The sequence below is a fragment of the Desmodus rotundus genome, chromosome 6 (assembly GCF_022682495.2).
Source record: "Desmodus rotundus isolate HL8 chromosome 6, HLdesRot8A.1, whole genome shotgun sequence".
Taxonomy (NCBI): Eukaryota; Metazoa; Chordata; class Mammalia; order Chiroptera; family Phyllostomidae; genus Desmodus; species Desmodus rotundus.
Genome location: NC_071392.1, coordinates 47,167,933 through 47,189,479, shown reverse-complemented (window position 1 = coordinate 47,189,479; position 21,547 = coordinate 47,167,933). Strand labels below are relative to the sequence as shown.

Below are 21,547 nucleotides of genomic sequence, written 5' to 3'. Positions count from 1 at the left end.
CATCCAGGGGGGGAGAAGGGGTACTAAGCTATCATTTTCAACAAAGCTAATGTTTTCATCCCAAGATTCAGAGAGACTTACTGATTCCTGGCCATGTAGGGGGTGTAGGAGGAGGGGGTTCACAGAGTCCAGAGAGACGGAAAAGGATTAAAATCCTCTCTCCAAACCTCAGGGAGATGGAGTTAGAGAGTAAGCCTGGGATGAGCTCCCACTGCTCACTGCTCCTCTAGTTGCAAGTCTTAGGAAGCAAAGGAGAGGGAGAAATAGAGAATGTTTCCATAGGGGCCACCAAAATATTAGGGTGGCCAGAGACACAGGCTGTGAAAGAATTCACAAAGAGAAGAAAATTCAGAGAGCAAAGTTTTATTCACTTTCCAAGAGAGTAAAGGAGCGTAAGTGTGGAGAGATACACCAGCAGTGAGATGTAGGGGCTTTGAGTTTTAATTGGATTATAAAAGGGGGCAGGGGTTGCTATTGTGTGGCTGCTGGGCTGTTAGGGGCATTGTAACACAGGAGGTTTCCACTGATTTTGCAGAACCTGCAGTTTGCTCCAATGTTATCTTTTGCTTGCAGCTGTGGGGGGTGTTAGTCATGTTCTGTTCTTGTTTTTCAACTTGTTTTCCAGTCCCAGGGAAATAAGTTCAGAAGAGTAAAATGGCAGACATGTTTAACATGGTCATAGGCCTGCTCAGCAAATGGTGCCATGATAGCAGATGGCACTGGATTTGTCCTTTCACTGAGGGTGGAGACTGGTTGCCTGGAGAACCCACCATGCAATTACAGAATTGAAACTTTCAGCCCCATTCCCACCCTCCAAAGAGGGAAGAGAGGCTGGAGGTTGAATTAATTGACAATGGCCAATGATTTAACCAATCATGACTATGGAATGAGGCCTCCAAAAAAATCCTAAAGGACGGGGTGGGGTTTGAAGAGCTTCTATGCTGGTGAACACATGGAGGTGCTGGGGGAATGTAGTGCCCAGAGAGGGCTTGGAAGCTCCACACTTCTCCCCCATACCTTGTCCTATGTATCTTTTCCATCTGCCTGTGCCTGGGTTATTTCCTTTTAGAATAACCAGTGATCTTGAAAGTACATGTTTCTCTGAGTTCTGTTGAAACCAGAAAGTTGGCATGCATGCTGCCTGTTGCTACCAGATCCAATAAGTAGACAAAGATCGAATTGTTATAGACGCTTTATTCAGATGGCTGGCAATCTGAGAAGATACAGATTATGTATCCTAAAAGACCACCTTACATTTTATTTCAAACCAACCTTTTTTATAAGAAAAAAAGTTTAGCTAAGGGGGTTGGAATTCAGGAAAAAAGAAAGTAATAGGTTTGGAATTCAGGGAAAATTGTAATCAGATAAAAGTTGCAGTCTGATAATTTCCCAACCATCCTTTTATCTCTTGACTTGTGATTCTTTATCTGTATCCTGGGCCGCAGGTGTCTCTGCCTGGAGCACAAAGGCCCAGATACCATCTTTATTGCTTGTAGTTCTCCTGGGGCACAAAGGTCAAATTGCTTGTGGTCTCTTGGAGTCAGGGCAGGTCATACCTTCAGTTCCTGGGGTAATAGTTTTGTACATGCATTAATTACTAAGCATATTAACTCTAACTTAAAACTAAAAATTTTGTAACTCTTGAGTTCCCCCATCGCTATAAACCATTTTAGCAAATGAATCAAACCCAAGGATCAGGGGTTTGTGGGAACCTCTGATTTACAGCCAGTAGATCAAAACTACAGGTTGCAACCTAAACTTTTGATTGCATCCTGAGTTGTGGGGATCATAGGAACTTCCAATCTTTAGCCAGTTGGTCAGAGAACAGATAGCCTGGGTTTGCAGCTCATGTCTGAAGTGTATGGGGGGTGGGGAGTCTTGTAGGGCTGAATCCTTAGCCTGTGGAATCTCCAAGGAGATAGAATCAAAATTAAGTTGAACTCTTTTTTTAAAATGTATTTTATTGATTATGCTATTACAGTTGTTCCAATTTTTCCCTTTGTCCCCTTCCACCTAGTACTCCCATTCCCGACAGTAATACACCTCCCTACCCCAGTTCATGTCCATGGATTGTGCATGTAAGTTCTTTGGCATCTCCATTTCCTATGCTATTCTTAACATCCCCTGTCTATTTTATGCCTACCAATTTATGCTTCTTATTCCCTGCACCTTTTCCCCTATTCTCACCCTTCCCCCTCCCAGCTGATAACCTGCCAATTGATCTCCATATCAATGATTCTGTTCCTCTTCTGGTTGTTTGCACATTTTGTGTTTTAGATTCAGTTGTTGATAGTTGTGAATTTGTTGCCATTTTAATGGTCATAGTTTTGTTCTTTTTTTTTAAACAAGTCCCTTTAACATTTCATGTAATAATGGCTTGGTGATGATGAACTCCTTCAGCTTTACCTTGTCTGGGAAGCACTTTATCTGCCCTTCAATTCTAAATGATAGCTGGATAGAGTAATCTATGTTGTAGCTCCTTGCTTTTCATCACTGTGAATACTTCTTGCAGTCCCTGATAGCCTGCAAAGTTTCTTTTGAGAAATCAGCTGACAGTCTTATGGGAACTCCTTTATAAGTAACCCTCTGCTTTTCTCTTGTTGTGTTTAAGATTCTCTGTTTATTGCCCAGGCTGGTGTGGCTCAGTGGTTGAGTGCTGGCCTGTGAATCAAAGGGTTGCTGGTTTGATTCCCACTCTAGGGCACATGCCTGGGTTACAGGCCAGTTCCTCAGTCGGGGACACACGAGAGGCAACCACACACTGATGTTTCTCTTCCTCTCTTTCTCCTTCCCTTCCCCTCTAAAAATTAAAAAGAAAAATTCAGAAAACATGATTTATCTTTAACCTTTGACATTTTAATTATGATGTGCCTTGGTGTGGTCCTCTTTGGATCCAAATTGTTTGGCCTTTCTGTGCTTCCTGGACTTGTATGTCTATTTCCTTCACCAAATTAGGGAAGTTTTCTTTCATTATTCTTTTAAATAAATTTTCAATTTCTTACTCTTCCTCCTCTCCTTCTGGCATCCATATGATTCAGATATTGGTACATTTGGAGATGTCTCAGAGGCTCAAAACTATCCTCATTTTTTAAATTCTTTTTTCTTCTTGCTGTTCTGCTTGAATGCTTATTTCTTCCTTATGTTCCCAAATCGTTGATTTTAATGTTGGCTTCAGCCCTTCCACTGTTGGTTCCCTGTAGAGTTTTCTTTATTTCACTTCATGTAACCTTCATTTCTGCCTGGGTCTTTTTTATGTTGTTCACATATTCAATGTGGTCTTTGAGCACCCTGATAACCAGTGTTTCGAACACTGCATCTGATAGCTTGATTATCTCCATTTCATTTCTTTCTTTTTCAAAATTATTTTATTGTTGTTCAAGTACAGTTGTCTGCATTTACCCCTTACCACTCCCCCTACACCCCAGTCATCCCCACCTCCATCCCCTGCTTCCACCCCCCACCTTGGTTTTGTCCATATATCCTTTATAGTTGTTCCTTCATTTATTTCTTTTTGTGGGGTTTTCTTCTGTTTTTTCATTTGGGCCATATTTCTTTGTCTCCTCAATTTGGCAGCCTCCTTGTTTGTTTCTGAATATTAAGTAGAGCTGTTTTGACTCTCTGTCTCAGTAGTGTGGCCTATTGTAGAAAAGGCACCTGTAAAGTGTGTGCAGTTCAGCCTTAGGTAATCACTAGGGCAGGGCAACCCACTTCACTGTATTGTGGCTCTGTGTGTGGGGAGGGCTCAGAGAGGGGACAATGCTGCTGCCTGGCTTCTGGAGGTTTGCCCCACACTCACCTTGTTTCCAGTCACTTCACTTTCTCCCAGTATGTGACTGGTGCCATTATAGCTATTTCTCTGGTGCTAAATCCCAGAAGGGATGAATCTGTGTAGGTTCTAAGCCTGTGTGGGCCCTGTAAGAGGAATCTCCTGAAAATCTAGCAATTTCTTCCACTACCCCAACCCCCACTGGTTTTTACAGCCAGAAATTATGGGGATTTATCTTCCTGGTGCTGGAACCCTGGGCTGAGTCATCTGGCCTGGGTCTAGGATCCCTCATTCCCAATGTATCCCTCCCAATTTTTATCCACTACACATGAATGTGGGACCACCCATTCTGCCACCTCTCTGTGCCACACCAGGTCTCTGCCCTTCCTACCTGTCTGGATGAATGTGTCTTCTTAAATCCTTCATTGTCAGACTTCCATAAAGCTTGATGTTCTGATAGTTCTGTGTGATATTTGTTTTGAGGTCTAATTGTAATTTTTTCTGTAGGTGTGCAAGGAGGTGAAGTGCATTTACCTATGCCTCCATCTTGACCAGGAGTCTTAAGTTGAATTCTTGGATAACTTGCTGGTGTTCTGAGAATTGTTGGTGTAGGGGAACTTATCCCCTTATACCTCCATGTTGGAATTGGGTCTGGGAACACCAGAGACTCGCTAACCACCAGATTTTCAAAATAATTTCATGCTATCTTCTTTAAGTAATTCCTCATATGAATAATATTGGTATTCAGGCAGCTTCTCAATTTAGAACTCAGTGTAGAATATAGCCCTATTATATAGTCATTTAATTTTTAAATGTTTACAACCTTTACCTCAAACTACCTGCTGTTGATGTAAGAACATGCAAACCTATAGAGAATTTTTATAAGAATTTAGTTGAGCCAAACTGATGACAGTTTTGCAGCTTTTTTAAATGCAAGGAAGATTTCAGGAAGGTGGGAGAAAGCAAGGATAGTTAACAATACTGTGTGCCCCTTTGAGGGATATGGAAAAGAGGATTGGTTCTGACATTTCAAAGGTGTGTTAACCTAGATGCACAAAAACAATGGACAGGGCTTGTTTAAGTCAAAGATATCCTTTTACTATAAAAGTTATATGCCTGGGGCATATAATTTTACCACCTATCATCACCTGCCCAGTTAGGAATTTATGATTGTATCACCCTGTGAGGCCACTTTCCATCACTGGACTTGTCTGGTTTTGGGGAGCTTTTTACAGGACACTTTTCTTGTCCACACAGCTAAATGTTTTTTTGGTTAAAGAATAGCAGCTAATTTTTAGATATTTTACATAATATTACCATTGTTAAAGTAATAAAACAAGGAGACCATTATACTGAGCTGACTCAAATGGCTTGGTAGCCTACCTAAGCAATCTGAAACCCAGCCAGAGTCAATTTCTGTAACTGCCTCAAGGTTAAAAAATCGAAACCTAAGAACTTCCAGTCACAAAGCCGATTAGGCTTTCACAGATAAGGCAACCTAACCTATAGTTAATCAAATAATTTCCTTGCTCTTCTTCTTCCTGTTCTATAAAAACTGCTCTCCCAGCCATTCTCGATTTGGCACTGCCCAATTGAATTGTTGTTGGCTCAAATAAGCTGTTCAAAATCTTAATGGACCTCAGTTTATTTTTCATCATCATTCAGATATTCTCAATTTATAGATATTTTTTTCATGAGTAAAGAAAGACCAACACTTCATCTCTGGTTAAAATGTTTTATGCCACTAGGAATTACATAAGCATGTGTGCATTATTTATTTGTGCCACAAAATAGGTACATTTATGGAACATATTACTAGTAGGGATAGTATAATGATCAAAACTCCACATATTTTTAAGAAGAATTCAGGGAAATTAACTAATAAGAAATCCTAAACTTTAATTCTGTAAATGTGGTCAACCCTTTGAGGTAAAGTCATGGCAAATGCTTTATGTAAAGTCTTTGCTACCACTGTTAAGATGAATATTCTAACTAGCCAAATGAATCATTGTTGACTTATATGGCACTTTAGGAGTTTCATATCTTATCTTTAGACTTTGCATCTGGTTGAATAACTACTGCTATTAATAACTTATCCCCTAGCCAGGTAGCTCAGTTGGGTAGAGCATCCTCCCAATACACTAATGTTGTGGGTTCAAATCACAGTCAGGATACATAGAAGAATCAGCCAATGAATGCATAAATAAGAGCAACAACAAATTGATCTCTCTCTCCCCCTTCCCCTCTCACTCTAAATAATAATAATGACAATAACAACAACAACAATAATTTCTATCATTGACACTGTATTTTAAGCACTGTGCTAGGTGCCTGTCACAAATTATCTTTATTCTTTACAAAACAACAAAAACCCCATGAGGCAAGTATTGCCAGTTTCATGTTACAGAGGAGACTGAGACCTAGAAAGATTAAATTACTTGTTTGCAGTCACTGCTAGGGAGTGGCAGAGCTGAGTTGGGAAATCAGTTGGCCTTCTACACAGACCAGGTTTCTGACACAGTGTTGAATTCAACATAATTTAAATGACACTTTCATCCTAATTTTAATTTCACTATAGTTTTATGATAAATATACTTATGCTATTAACTTATTAAACAAATAGGTAATGCAATACAGACTTAAAAATGAACAGTGCCACAACAATTTACAGAAACTTGTCTGAATTTATTTACCCTTTTCAACAAAAAATTTAAGCTTAACTGCACACAAAAATGTTATCAGAGAGTTGGCACTTTTTTCTTAAAGACTTCCTTTGAGCAAATAATGTCTTCACATCTCACATATAAAAGTAGGGGGGAAAGGAGAAGTCTGGGTTTTTTAGATCTAATATTGATGAAATTTCTTTAAAAGTTTTATTTCATTTAAAATGACACAGGTACGATATATTCTAAATTATGAAGTCACTTAAACCATTTAAGCCATTCTGAAATACCCTAAAGGAAAAAAAGTAATAGGCAAAAGTTCTTATCAATTGAAAGTGTTTCTACTCAATTTTATTGATTAAAAAAAACATTAAAGTCTATACATGCTCAACATAAAAAACAACTTTAAAAAATATTTTATTTATTTTTAGAGAGAAGGGAAGGGAGGAATAAAGAAAGGGAGAGAAACATTAATCAGTTGCCTGCACACAACCCAGGCATGTGCCCCGAGTGGGAATCAAACCAGTGAACTTTTTCTTTGTGGTATGACACCCAACCATCTGTGCCACACCAGTCAGAGCAAAGAACTTCTTTAAGTGGATTCTCTAAGCTGTAGAAATGTAAGGCTCTCTGTGATATGGATTCTTTAGAAGACCTTTCTTATCTCATACATTAATTAGTAAACAAATATTTACTGAGGCTGCACAGTTGCAGTGTCACAACTAATATATGTGAAATACACAATAAAGAATAGGATTTTTGCTTTGATTGTTAAAGAGCTGACAAATAGAAGCAGAATAAAGAAAGTAAATAATTAGTAAATAAATTATTAGTAGAGTAAAAAAGTGCCACTTTAAAATGGAGTTGGAGTTTCCATCCCAAAGGAACTACCTTGCATGTCTTATGCCTCAAACTTTTGAAATGTTAAAACAGTGCAAAATAATCTTTGGACTGGGTCAACATTGTATCCCAGAGAACTGCTTACAGAGACTATGAGAAAGCAGGTATTATTACTATCTGATAACTATCTGACTGAAAATTAAAAACATTCTCTAGAATGAACATTACTATGTTATGTTACCTGCACCAATAGAAATGCCTTTCTTCTATTGATGTAATCATTCCCTTTTCCTTTCTCATAAATACCCCTTGCCTTTGACTCCTAATTGGAACATGCTATCTGGTATTCTGCCTGAATAAGTGCTTCCTGAATAGCTATTCTCTTCTCCCTCTCTCTGATCTCAAATAAATGTTTGTTACCCCTCACTTAAAAAATATTTTTATTGATTTTAGAGAGAGAGTGGGAGGGTGGGAAAGAGAGAGAGAGAGAGGGAAACACCGATTTGTTGTTCTACCTATCTATTGGTTGATTCTTGAATGTACCCTGACCATAGATAGAACCTGCAACCTTGGTGTATTGCGGCCATGCTCTAACCATCTGAGCTACCTGTCCAGGGCTGTTGCCTCTCACTTTGAAAAGCACCTTATTTTTATTTATTTATTTTTAAAAAAGATTATCTATTTATTTATTTTTAGGCAGAGGGGAAGGGAGAGAGAGAGAGGGAGAGAAACATCAGTGTGTGGTTGCCTCTCACATGCCCCCCACTGAGGACCTGGCCTGCAACTCAGGCATGTGCCCTGACTGGGAATCGAACCGGTGACCCTTCGGTTCACAGGCCAGCACTCAATCCACTGAGCCACACCAGCCAGGGCTGAAAGGCCTTTTATTTTTAGGATAAAAATAAGGATAAAGGAGAAAGGAAACATAAAAATAAATTATTAATATAAATTGCTCAGAATGTAACATAGAATTACAAGTTATGCTAGTAGTAAATGTTGAAAGGCAAACCTGAAGAGCAGTGCCTGAAATTTGTCTTTCCCTCTCTGTTCTCAGATCTTTTCCTCAAAGACCCAGAAGACCTCTTCAACCATGGGCCCTTCATTAGTTTCCTAGGGCTGCTATAACAAACTGGGTGGCTTAAAACATCGGAAATGTATTTCCTCACAGGTCTGAAGGCTAAAAGTCCAAAATCAAGTGTCAGCAGGGCCATGCTCCCTGTGAAGGCACCAAGGAAAGGATCTTTCCTTTCTTACCTTCTTGTTGCTGCCCACAAGCCTTGGCATTTCTTGGCTTGTTATCTTTGTCTTCACTGTCACATGGCTGTCTTCCTAATAAAATATTGGTCCCATAATTTATATACTAGTTGTATAAAAAGTAAAGGTCATGAAATTAATTTGTTCAAATGTTGCTTATTGATGGGGAGCAATATCAGAAAATGTTTGACCATCAGGTTGTATGTTAAAATGCACATTCCCCAAATTGAACCCACTGAACAAGGTTGTGTTGGGACCTAATAAACTGCATTTGAAGCTAAATAATATGTGTTTCTAATTAAAGTTTGAGAGTCTGAGCCAGGGATGGTAAACTCAAATTCTCACAGAAGCCAAGAAAATGATACTGATGATGATAACACTGATTACAAACATACACAAATATATAGCCTTACTATGTGCTCAGCAATCTTCTAGGTACTTGAGTTATTGTGACTCATTTAATCCTCTCAGTAACTCATTGTCATAGATACTATTACAATTCCCATTTTACAGATGAGGAAATTGTGGCACAGAGAGAATACATTACTTGTCCAAGAGCACAAAGTAGTGTACACAAGGTTCAAACTGAGAGCAGCCTGGCTATATTACTTATCCTGAATGTCATTGTGTGAGGTTTCTGGCAAACCAGAGAATGTATGCTGCTTGTGGGAATGAGGTTCCAATGTGGTTAGATCTTGTGCTTTTTATTATTTATTTTTAAAAATTTATTGATTTTTAGAGAGAGAAAGGAAAGGAGCGAAACACTCATTTGTTGTTCTATATACTAATGCATTCATTGGTTGTTTCTTTTTTTTCTTTTTCATGGAAAATACTGTATTTATGAACACAGGAAGGACAGCTGCAAGACCCTCCCAGAACACACCCATGAAAAATCTTAACAGAAAATTCCTGTCTTCCTCACCACTATCAGTATGCTATGTTGAAACCTGGCAGGAGGGTGGGGACCCACTAGAGAAACCTGGAAGTAAGTTAGTCATGAGTTCATGAGTGCATACGCATGCATATAGCAGGACAGAGGTTGTACATTTTCTTTGTGTGTGACTGCCTCCATCTGCCATCCTCACCCTGACAGCAGCCTAATACTTTGCACCTACACCTTTTTCTGTGGCTGTGAATCCAGACATAACGTGTTTCTCCCATTACAGTAGCTGCGGTTTGGCAACATGGCAAAGATAACAGCTATACTGGGGAGATAAGGTAGATGATTAGAGAGTGGCTTGCCCCAATCAGATATCCTTGATTTTTTTTTTCTTTGTTAAAGTAACAGGCTGGTGACAGCTATTATGGCTCAAAAGTGATGTGATTATGCCCTGGCCTGTGTGGCTCCGTTGGTTGCAGCGTTGTCCTGTACACCAAGAGGCTGAGGGTTAAATTCTAGGTCAGGGGACATACCTAGGTTATGGGTGCAGGTTTCATCCCAACTCCCGCGGCATGTATAGGAGGCAACCAGTAGTTGTTTCTCTCTATCTCATGCTCTCTCTTTCTTTCTGTTTCCCTTCCTCCATTCATTCCTCTCTCTCTCTAAAATCAAAAAACAGAAAAACCATTGGACATGGTTCCAATTCTGTTAGTACCTTGAAAGAAGTCCTGTTGCTGACCTCCCAGATACCAAGTTCAGATCCCTTGGTTGACTTCCCAGATACCAAAGCTTCAACAGACGGAGGTCATTCTTGCAGCTGTGATCCTGCCTTCTTGACAGGGCCTCACTATCTCTCCCACACTAGCAGACTTCACACTTCCAGAGTTCCTCTCAGACCTGGGCTGGACCTCATCTAGAGGGTCTGAGCAGCCCAAAGTGTTGGGCAGGCCAACTTGCCAGCAGGGTGTCCAAAGGACCCAATTGTACACATTGGATTTAGGGATTGAGTTGAGGGAGATCTCCTTGAGCCCTGTCCACAGGCACAGGTACTCACCAATGACCACCATGAGTGCAATGCTTAAACCGGCCAGCAGGTCAGCGCCCAACCAAAATGAGAGCTGTAGAACCAGCAGCCCAGAAGGTGAAAGAAAGACAGTGAATTCCAGACACTGCCTTCTCTCGCCCAATGAAGTGCAGCAAGCCCAGGGCACAGGTGAAGGCCTTGAGGATGAAGGACAGCTTGGAGACCCTACCTGAAGGGGTGGAACATCTGGTCCTGTGAGCAGCTGCTGCACATCACTCTGACCACCAGCGCTAGCCACAGGCCCAGAGAGTAGGTAATAGACAGTCTGCATAAGGATGATCTGCGAGAGGATCAGCAACGCATCCCACACATAGCTACAGAATTGGCCCGCCACGCGGGGTCCATCGTGGCCCAGCCTCCGTGCAGGGCCTGAGCCAGGCGGGCTAGCACCTCCTGCTCTCAGAAGTTCATTGATTGATTCTTGTTTGTGCCCTAACCAGGATCTGGATCCAACCACAATCTTGGCTTATGGGGAGGATGCTCTAACCAACTGAGCTTCACAGCCAGGGCTTAGATCCTATGCTTTTAATGGAAGATGAATGTCTGAATTCATTTCCATAAAATCTTTGCATGTAGATAACAGAATAACTTTATGGATATTGGTTCGCTCAGTATACATTTTACTGTCCTCTATTTAGAAAGCTAAACCCATATTTTCCAGATTCCTTGGCAGCTAGAATTCTGGCTGAGAATTAGGTCTTGCCAACTAGATGCAGTAGAGACAGATAAAAGGTAGAAATGAGATGGAACCATTTTCTTGCCCTGAGAAGGCGGAGGTGGTGAGTGTTTACAATGGAGTCTCAAGTCTAATCATCAGTTTCCCGAGTGAGAGGCAGTTGTGACAGCTTTTTAATCTTTGAATTGAAGCTACAGTGATGTGGTATTGAACCAAGTTCAGTGGAACCCTCTGATGTCTAATCTTTCAGCCCTTTCAAGGGCTTTCTAAGCATCTCATATTCTATATTAGATCCCCTTTTGTTTGGTATATTTAGAGTGGTTTCTATTCTTAAACCAATCACTGACTGATAAGCCTCTCTCTCTCTTCATCTTTCTCTTTCTCTCTCTCTCTCTCTCTCTCAAGGGCAAAGAAACCTTTCCCAAAAGCTCTCTAGAAGAGGTCCCTTTATGTCTCATTAAGAACTGGGTCACATACTTTCCCTAAGGGACCATCATGATTGGGAAGCTCTGGAGATCGTTTTAGATAGTCTAGACTATTTTCATTTTTCATATTTTCCTTTTCATTCTCATTCTCTCAGGAGTGGACATTGGAGTCTTCCAGAGGCTACATGACATGGGATAGCAATGAATTGAATGTAGATGCAGATATGAGATTCTGTCTTCTATTAAGGCAGACATCAGAGAGATTTGCAAAAAATGTAAAACAGTGCCGTTCTTTCAACTAAATATTTTATTTTGGAGAATAGAGCGGTTTTCTTCATTAAAATACATTATTTAAATTAACATATAGTGGGTATACTACTGTTATTTTTAAATAAATTAATAAATATTTTATGGTTTCTATTTCTAATATGAGTAGTGATATATAGCACAAAAGTTCTTTGAAGTTCTCAACCATTTTTAGAGTGTCAAGAGATCCTGATACCAAAAAGTTTGAAAACCACTCATTTAGAGCAATTAAAATGTACTCATGGAGGGATGATGGACACAGAAACTAACAAACGAAAAGCTCTGCCAGCGTGGAGGAAAAGAAGATGGTTTCCAGAGAGGTGTCCCAAGATGTCGGCTGCTGGAGGGAGTTGGTACAGGACAAAGAAGTGTAAGGGTGTCTCAAGGGAAATAAGAACAAACTTTTTCTTCCATTAGGGCTATGGAACACAAGTTTCTAGAAGGCTATGATTAGCACTGAGAAGTCTGAAGCAGGGCATGAGGAAAGTCTGGCTGTGGGGTTAGTAGCACAGGGTAATTGTAGTGAGGAAGACTGGGTATTAGGAGACTAGTTAATCACTGAAAGACAGTAATCTTGTAACTTAAAGGTGAAACTGTTTTTACCTGTCTTTTCTGGCTTATACATTTACAGTTTTAAAAGTCTCAAGTTTATGTAGTTAAACAATCAAGGGGAAAAACTACTTAGAAGACAGTTTTACTTTAATATTTAACATGAACAAGTGAAGGAACATGTTCTTAAATCACATAGGGTCTAAGAGAATCCTAAACAAGACTCTGGAAAGCTGCTGAGACTAATGGAAAAACAAAACAAAACAAAAAATAAAAATCTGAACTTCTATCCAAGGTGCTGCAAGTGAGAAGGGCTCCAAAGTGCATTGGAAAGTGAACGTGCAGGGTGATATTCTGTTATTGTAGCTTGTCATTGTAGAGCTGCCTTGTTTGTACTTTTACAGAACATTGGTCAGTTTTTCAGACCTTATCCCACTAGAAATATTCATAGTAAAATGTTTTTATATATCTCAGCATAACTCATTTTCTGGATCCTTCCAGCATCATTATCTCCTCTAAATTGTTTTTAATGCTTGTCAGGAACTATTAGCAGATAAGTTTGCTCTCAAAATACTTAATTTATTTGTTTTTAGACAGTTTAGATATCTAATTTCTGTAACAATATATGTGTATATATAGTATGGATGTATAAGTGTCAACTCAGTTTTTTCCTTGGAACTCTGGATCGGGTTATAAGAGATTTGATTCTCTCCAGAAATTGTTGCTGCAGCTGAAAAGTCTGCCTACTGACGTGGCTACAGTGAGAACTCTTACTCTTCATTTTTTTTCTCTTTTGGTTTTAGGTTTAATGGTCTCTAGTTCTTTTACACCTACAAAGAGGGCATAGGCAATGTCTTATGATTCATAAAATAATGTTTTGCTTTTTAAATAGGAAGAACCAATGTGGAAAAAGAAGTTTACATTGAGTCAAAGGATTTAGTGTGTCCTAGCTCTCCTTCCCACTCCAAAATGGGGATTCTGGGTTGATTTTCATACTAACAACCAATTCCCTGGTCCTCAGGACACCAACTGAATTGCTATTCAGCTCAATTCTGAGACTACTTGCAGTTAGTGCAGACCCCACAGCGTACACGCTCAGTTTCACAAGACTGTGCCCCCACCCTCCAGCTTCAGGTACCAGTTGCAAGTCCTGGAGAGATCACCCATGCTTCTGACTGGCTATAAAACAGGGGTTTCCACAACCACCTCCTCAGGTTCGATAATTTGCTAGGAAAGCTCATATAAGTCAGGAAGGCATTTTACTGTTATAAACTACACAACTCAAAAACAGCCTAAGAGAATAGATGCACAGGACAATGTATTGGGTGGTGAGGCACACAGAGCTTCTATCCCCTTTCTGGGCACCTCCTTCCAGCACCTTCAAGTTTTTACAGGGCTCAATCTCCAGCTATTCTCCCTTCTGGCAGGTCAAGGGTAGGATTGCAAGTTCCAACATTCTCATCACATGGTCTTTCTAGTGACCAACCTTATCTTGATGTTATACAGGAGCCCTACTCTAAATTGGCCAGGTGTGATCTAAAAGGGCTTATTATGAATAACAAAGATACTCCTGTTACTCAGGCAATTCCAAAGGTTTTAGAAACTCTGTGCCAAGAACCAGAAGCAAAGGTCAAATAGATATCTAATTATACCACAGGGACATACACCCTTACCTGTTTCACAGGGTGGTTTAAAAAAAAAAACATTTTAAACGATTTGAGCCTTGGCCAGGTGGCTCAGTTTATTGGAGCATCATCCCATACACCAAAAGTTTGCAGATTTGATTCCTGATCAGGGCGCATACCTAGGCTGGGGTGATCTGTGACTGGGGATGTTTCTCTCTCACATGGATGTTCCTCTCTCTCTCTCTTCCCCCCTTCCTCTCTCTCTAAAATCAATAGACATATCTTTGAGTGAAGATAAAAAAAATAGATTTATCCTGAACAGTGTGGCTTAGTTGGTTGGGCATCATCCCGCAAAAGCAAAGTGTCACCTGTTTGGTCCCTTGTCAGGGCATATGCGAGAGGCAGCCAATTGGTGCTTCCTTTTCACATCGATGTTTCTCTACCTCTCTTTCTTCCTCCCTTCCCCTCTGTAAAAAATAAATAAATAAATAAATAATCTTAACACAAATAGATTTTAAAGCATTCTTATAGCCAGAAATTGCAAAATAAATATAACATATATTCCTAGCCTATTGTTTTTTCCCTTGTTGTTCCTCAAAATAAACTGTTGACCAACTGATCTTGCAGTCTTAGGTATATTGGCAAACATACCTCAAATGAAGTCCAATAGGATATACATATATATTAAATTGTTATACAATGAACTCAATGAATCACATTTCCTTGTATTTACACCCTATGTGGTTGCCTCTCATAATGAATCTGACCTTAGCATTTGCTTAAACCAATAGAATATTTTAGAAATGACATTGTGTGAGTTCTGGAGCCTACACAGTTGGGACTTGCCATGAAAAGAAGTCCATATAGATTAGTTAATGATGAAAGGCCACATGTAGGGAGGTCCCAACCTTCCAGTTGCTTCAAGGCCCAACATATATGGATTGGGGTGCATCTTGGACTCTCCAGCTCCAGCTGACCCACTAGATAGATGCAGCAGCATGAGGGAGCCCAGATGAAACCAGAAAAGGAACCACCCAGGGAACCCACAAAATTGTGAGAAATAATAAATCATTGTTGTTTTAAGCTACTAAATAGGTTATGTGGCAACAGATACTGAGGCAAACCAAACTTGTGATGATTAGATTCTTTAGCTGTTAGGTGACTGAATCTAGCATTAGATGGGAAAGGGAAAGAGTGAAAACTGAAGAAATGTTTGAGGAGTCAGAAATAGTAGTAGGCACTTCTGTCACCTTGCACAATGACACCAGAACATGATAGCTTTCTCTCTGATGACAAATAGTGCATGTGAAGAGACATCCCTTTGCTATAATTCACTGCCTGGAATGAGTCCCCAAAACATGTCTTACATACTCGGAGATTCAAAAATACAGTTGTCTGTCATTAATGGTTAGGTATAGCTATTCCTTATCATTATGTCAGTAAAAAATCTCCAATTTATTAATTGTTTTGAGTACTCTGTTAATGGAACATCAATAAAGTTATATTACTGTAAAAAGAACATCACTCCAACAATCAGTATTATGTAAAAATAGGTTTATGCAATTTAAAACTGTTTTCTAGACAGCATAAAGATTATTCAACAAATAAATCTATATGTTGGCTTTACTTTCCTCAGTTTTCCCTCTGCCCTAATTTTTTTCAAGTGGATTTAAGATTGCTAGATGGTGCCCTGATCAGTGTGGGTCAGTAGGTTGGGCATTGTCCTGCAAAGCAAAAAATCACTGGTTTGATTCCCTGTCAGGACACATACCTAGGTTGCAGGTTTGGTCCCTGGTTGGGGCATGTGTGAGAGGCAACAGATCGATGTTTCTCTCTCACATTGATGTTTCTCTCCCTTTCTTCCTCCCTCCCTTCCCCTCTCGCTGGAAAAGAAAATACTGTTTAAAATTAAAAAAGATTGCTAGATGGTGGTCAACCCCCTATATTCACATCTTTTAGCAAGCTGCTACTGTTTTCCCATGGTTGGCTCAAGTTAGGAACCCTGAGTACTAGGAAGTCCGAGAGACCTGCTGGTTCTTGGGTGTTCATCTTGTGAAGGTTTCAGGTGGGGTCTGCCCATGTGGGCTGTTTGCCTTGGGACTTGCATAGGTAATTCTTAAAACATCACAGAGGTTTGAAGGGAGCAACCTGAAGTCTGAGTTACTCTAAGCATAAATCTCAAGGTGGTTCAATTCATTTTGGGATCTCCAATAGGTTTTTGAGAGTGGGTTTGAATGATGGGGTAGATATGCCAGACACAAGACTGCCCCAGTCCATGAGCAGAGCCCCTGCCATCATTGTGTTGGATCTGCTCTTGCATCAATTCATGTAAGTGGACTAGGAGAAGAGAAATCATTCTTGCAGGGCAGTAGAAGCAACCTATGGACATTGAGGCCTGTTCATGAACAGCTGCCCAGTGGATGTACTCTGGGTTACTAACTATTTCCTAGGTAGGACAGACCCAATTTATATTACCATGTTATATTAGTTCAAAAGTACAAAAGAAGCAATTTAAACATCCACTTATTATTTATTCAACATCATCTATTATGTGAGGTATTAAAGATACAAAGTGGTGAAAAAAGAGAGACTTCTGATCAAGATGGCAGCATAGGTAAACATGGCCCACCTCCTTACAAAACCACATCAAAATTCAAACAAAAATATAGAACAACCATCACTCAGAACCATCAGAAATCAAGTTGAATAAAAGTCAGACAACTACAGAATTAAAGAAACCACATCCATGCAGACTTGTAGGAGAAGTAGAGACATGGAATGGACTGGTCCCACATCCACATGTGGTGGATAAAATTTGGGAAGGATATCTCAGGAGGGAGGAGTCCCAGCACCACATCAGGGCTCCAGCCCAGGGTTCTAATTCCAGGAAGACTACCCCCATAACTTATGGCTTCAAAAACCAGCATGGACAGAATTAATGAAGAAACTTCTGGAATCCCAAGCAGTTCCTCTTAGAGAACCTACATATGGACTTACACAGACTTACTCTCTTTGAGCTCCAGCACTGGGGTATCAGCTTGAAAGGCACCAGTGGCATACAGGGAGGAACTGAAGTATGTGGTATCAAGATGAAAGCTGGGGGACAGACTACTCCAAGGCAGAAAGGAGGACCATTGTCCCTTTTCTGAACACTACCCCCACAGAGCCACAGAACTGGCAGGTTACTGCCATATCCATCAACCTGGCTAATGCTGTTTGCTCAGTCCTGGAGATCCTCAGAGACTTTGGCCCACCAACTTAGGGGCCCACCCAAGCTGCTTTCCCATATGAATGGCTGGTCTTGGGTCATGCTTCACAACTTCCTAAATCCTCCCAAGCAAGCAACAGCCACTCAGGGAGCCCCCATCCCACCAGACCACTTGCTAAGTGGCCACAGGCCTGGCACTAGCAGCAGCCAGCCTAGATTCACAGCTTGGCTTCAACCTGGGAATCTCCAAGCCCCCCACAACTAACAGCCATCTCAGATTGCTTTACAGATCAGGCAGGGTGGCCCCAGGCAAAACACAGGTGGAGGATGACCTTGGCCTGCACTACCCAGGAAAACCCAGACCTGTGTACCCAGTTGACAACTACAGACCACGCCAGAGCAACACCACCCTGCCCCTGCACAGCTGATCCTCAATGGAAGACAGAGGTTGAAGGTCAGTGGTCACCACCAGACCTTGCAACTAACTGGCCTGGATAAATCCTTCCCACAGACATGCCAACAGAAATCAAGGATCAACTACAGGATGATGGTGTACTCAGCCCACACAAAGGGCACACCTCAAGTAACCAGCTTGGGTTGTAAGGGAGGCTGTGCCACTGGACCCTACTACACCTACTACAACAGGCCATGCTACCAAGACAGGGAGTTATAGCAGCTCTCCCTAATACATAGAAACAAACACAGGGCAGATACCCAAATGAAAAGACAAAGAAATGTGGCCCAAATGAAAGAACAGATCAATACTTCAGAAATAGAACTAAACAAAATTGAGATAAGCAATCTATCAGATGCAGAGCTCAAAACATTGGTTATAAGGATGCTTAAGGGACTTAGTGAGGACCTCAACAGCCATAAAAAAGATCCAGTCAGAAATGAAGGATACACTAATTGAAATAAAGAATGATTTACAGGGAAACAACAATAGAGTGGATGAAGCTGAGAATCAAATCAATGATTTGGAACATAAGGAAGCAAAAAACAACCAATCAGGACAGAAGAAAAAAGAATAAAAAAAAAGTGAGGGTAGTATAAACAGCCTCTGGGATAACTTCAAGAGGTCCAACATTCACATCATAGGGGTGCCAGAAGGAGAAGAGAAAGAGCAAGAAATTGGAAATCTTTTTGAAAAAAAAATAACGAAAGAAAACTTCACTAATTTGGTGAAGAAAATAGACACAGAAGTCCAGGAAGCACAGAGAGTCCCAAACAAGATGGATGCAAAGAGGCCCACCCCAAGACACATAATTAAAATGTCAAAGGTTAAAGATAAAGAGAGAATCTTAAAAGCAGCAAGAGAAAAGAAGTTAGTTTCCTACAGGGGAACTCCTGTAAGACTGTCAGCTGATTTCTCAAAATAAACTTTTCAGGCTAGAAGGGATTGGCAAGAAATATTCAGTCATGAAAAGCAGGGACCTATAGCCAAGACTGCTCTACCCAGTAAAGATATCACTTAGAATTGAAAGGCAGATAAAGAGCTTCCCAGCCAAGAAAAAACTAAAGGAGTTCATCATCACCAAACCGTTATTATATGAAATGTTAAAGTGACTTATTTAAGAAAATCAAGATCAAAACTATGAATAATAAAATGGCAAAAAATACATATCTATAAACAATGGAATGTGAAAAGCAAACTAAGCAAACCAGAAGAACAGAGACAGAATTATGGATATAGAAAGAGTTTTTCATGGTGGCCAGATGGGGGGTAGAATGGGGGTATGGGTGAAGAAGTGAGGGGATTAAGAAGTACAAATAGGTAGTTACAGAATAGCCATAGGAATGTAAAATACAGTACAGGAAATGGATTGGCCAAAGAACCTATACATGACACTTGGACATGAACAATGGTGTGGGGATTGCCTAAGGGAGTGGTGGGTGCTGAGTGGAAAGGGGTAATGGGGGGAAAATTGGGACAACTGTAAGAGTATCATCAATAAAATATAATTTAAAAAATAAAAAAAAGTAAATTATGTAAAAGAGTAAAGAAAAAGTGGACACACCCTGGCTGGTGTAGCTCAGTGGATTGAGTATGGGCTTCGAACCAAAGGGTCGCCAGTTTGATTCCCAGTTAGGGCACATGCCTGGGTTGCAGGCCAGGTCCCCAGTGGGGGCCAGGTGAGAGGCAACCACACACTGATGTTTTTCTCCCTCTCTTTCTCCCTCCCTTCCCCTCTCTCTAAAAGTAAATAAATAAAATCTTTTTTTAAAAAAAAAGAAGAAAAGGACACAAAGTATGTCCTCAAGCAACACTGTCTTGTTTTCTTTAGCATTGCAATGTAAAAATTTGGAAGTAGAGATTTCCTTACAAGAGTGTAGAGTTTATTAGCTTTAACCTAAATTTTAAAAGTTCTGAGGATCAGGTGTGAGATTCTGGGAATGCCTTAAGATCAATGCAATTATTATTACAGCCACTCTGGGAAATTTTTTGAGAGTTTCTACAAAAAGTGAACACACATATACCCTATGACTTAGCAATTATTTCTTAAGGCAAATTGCATTCACCAAAGGATATATACAAGAACATTTTAGCAACAGTAGTCATAATAGTCCAGTCTGGAGACAACTCAATCACCCATTACTGGTAGAATCATGTATACATTACTGTCTAGAGAGAAAACAGATTTTTTTTTTACTTTTTTACTGCTGTTAGATCAGTTATGTAAACAAAACATAAATATGTATGTATGTGGTTTGGTTGACTAAGTACTGGAAAACTAACAGAGTGTCAATAGCATGCTGAGGTAACAGCAATAGTGTAGGAATCAGCACCGTCTCTAGGGCTGGGTAACAAAGTAAATAGCTGGGTTTATGAGACACCAGAAATATAGAGTAGGGAGCTGGGACCCAGACATCTGAGGAGGGGTACTAGTAGGCACTGATTATTCTTTCAAGGGAACACATGAGGCTAGTGTGAGCAGCACTATAAAACTTGAGACTGGGACAAACTGCTGTTATGAAGGGCCTGTGCTGGAATGATGGCAGTGCCAGGCAGCAGTAACAAGTCCCTTCTCACTTCTCCAGCCTTCCTGTCTCTGTCTAGTGTCCCCAACTGGCAGAACTAGTTGGAGCCCTTTGGCAAAGGAGCAATGTTAGCTTAGTCACACAGCTCCCTCATTACAAAGATGAGAACAGAAGTGTGAATTTGGGGTTAAGAGTGAATAGTTTAATAAATGGCATCAGTGCGTTAAGATAAAGTGGTATATTAATAAAATGGAATACTATACAAAAAATGAAAAATTACTACATTCAGCACCTGGCTCAGTCTCACTAATGTTGATCAAAATAAGCCAGATACAAATATGAGAAAGTGTATGATTCTATTTCCATAAAACTAAAAACCAGGAAGACTAATCAGCTGTGTTGGAATAAAGGTTACTTAATGGGAGTAGTAACTGAGTAGAAACAAGGGGGGCTTTTGAGATATTGGTAATTTTTAATATTTTTATTTAATTTATTTAATATATTTTTTTATTGATTATGCTATTACAGTTGTCCCATTTCCCCCCCTTCACTCCCCTCGACCCTGCACACCCCCTCCCACCCACATTCCCCGTCCTTTAGTTCATGTCCATGGGTCATACATATAAGTTCTTTGGCTTCTACATTTCCTATACTATTCTTACCCTCACCCTGTCAGTTTTCTAACTACCGTTTATCTACTTATTCTCTGTACCTTTCCTCCCCTCTGTCCCCCTCCCACTCCCCTGTTGATAATCCTCCATGTGATCTCCATTTCTGTGGTTCTGTTCCTGTTCTAGTTGTTTGCTTAGTTTGCTTTTGTTCTTGTTTTAGGTGTGGTTGTTAATAACTGTGAGTTTGCTGTCATTTTTACTGTTCCTATTTTTTATCTTCTTTTTCTTAGATAAGTCCCTTTGACATTTCATATAATAAGGGCGTGCTGATGATGAATCCCTTTAACTTGACCTTATCAGGGAAGAACTTTATCTACCCTTCCATTCTAAATGATAGCTTTGCTGGATAGAGTAATCTTGGATGTAGGTCCTTGCCTTTCATGACTTGGAATACTTCTTGCCAGCCCCTTCTTGCCTGTAAGGTCTCTTTGGAGAAATCAGCTGATAGTGTTATAGGAACTCCTTTGTAGGTAACTGTCTCCTTTTCTCTTGCTGCTTCTAAGATTCTCTCCTTCTGCTTAATCTTGAGTAATGTAATTATGATGTGCCTTGGTGTCCTCCTTGGGTCCAGCTTCTTTGGGACTCTCTGAGCTTCCTGGAGTTCCTGGAAGTCTATTTCCT

General features: G+C 40.2%; 1 pseudogene; it reads right to left on the bottom strand.

The window, feature by feature from the left end:
- Positions 1-10,194: 10,194 nt before the first annotated feature.
- Positions 10,195-11,715, bottom strand: LOC128781262 (protein SYS1 homolog; annotated as a pseudogene).
- Between the last annotated feature and the right edge of the window lie 9,832 nt (positions 11,716-21,547).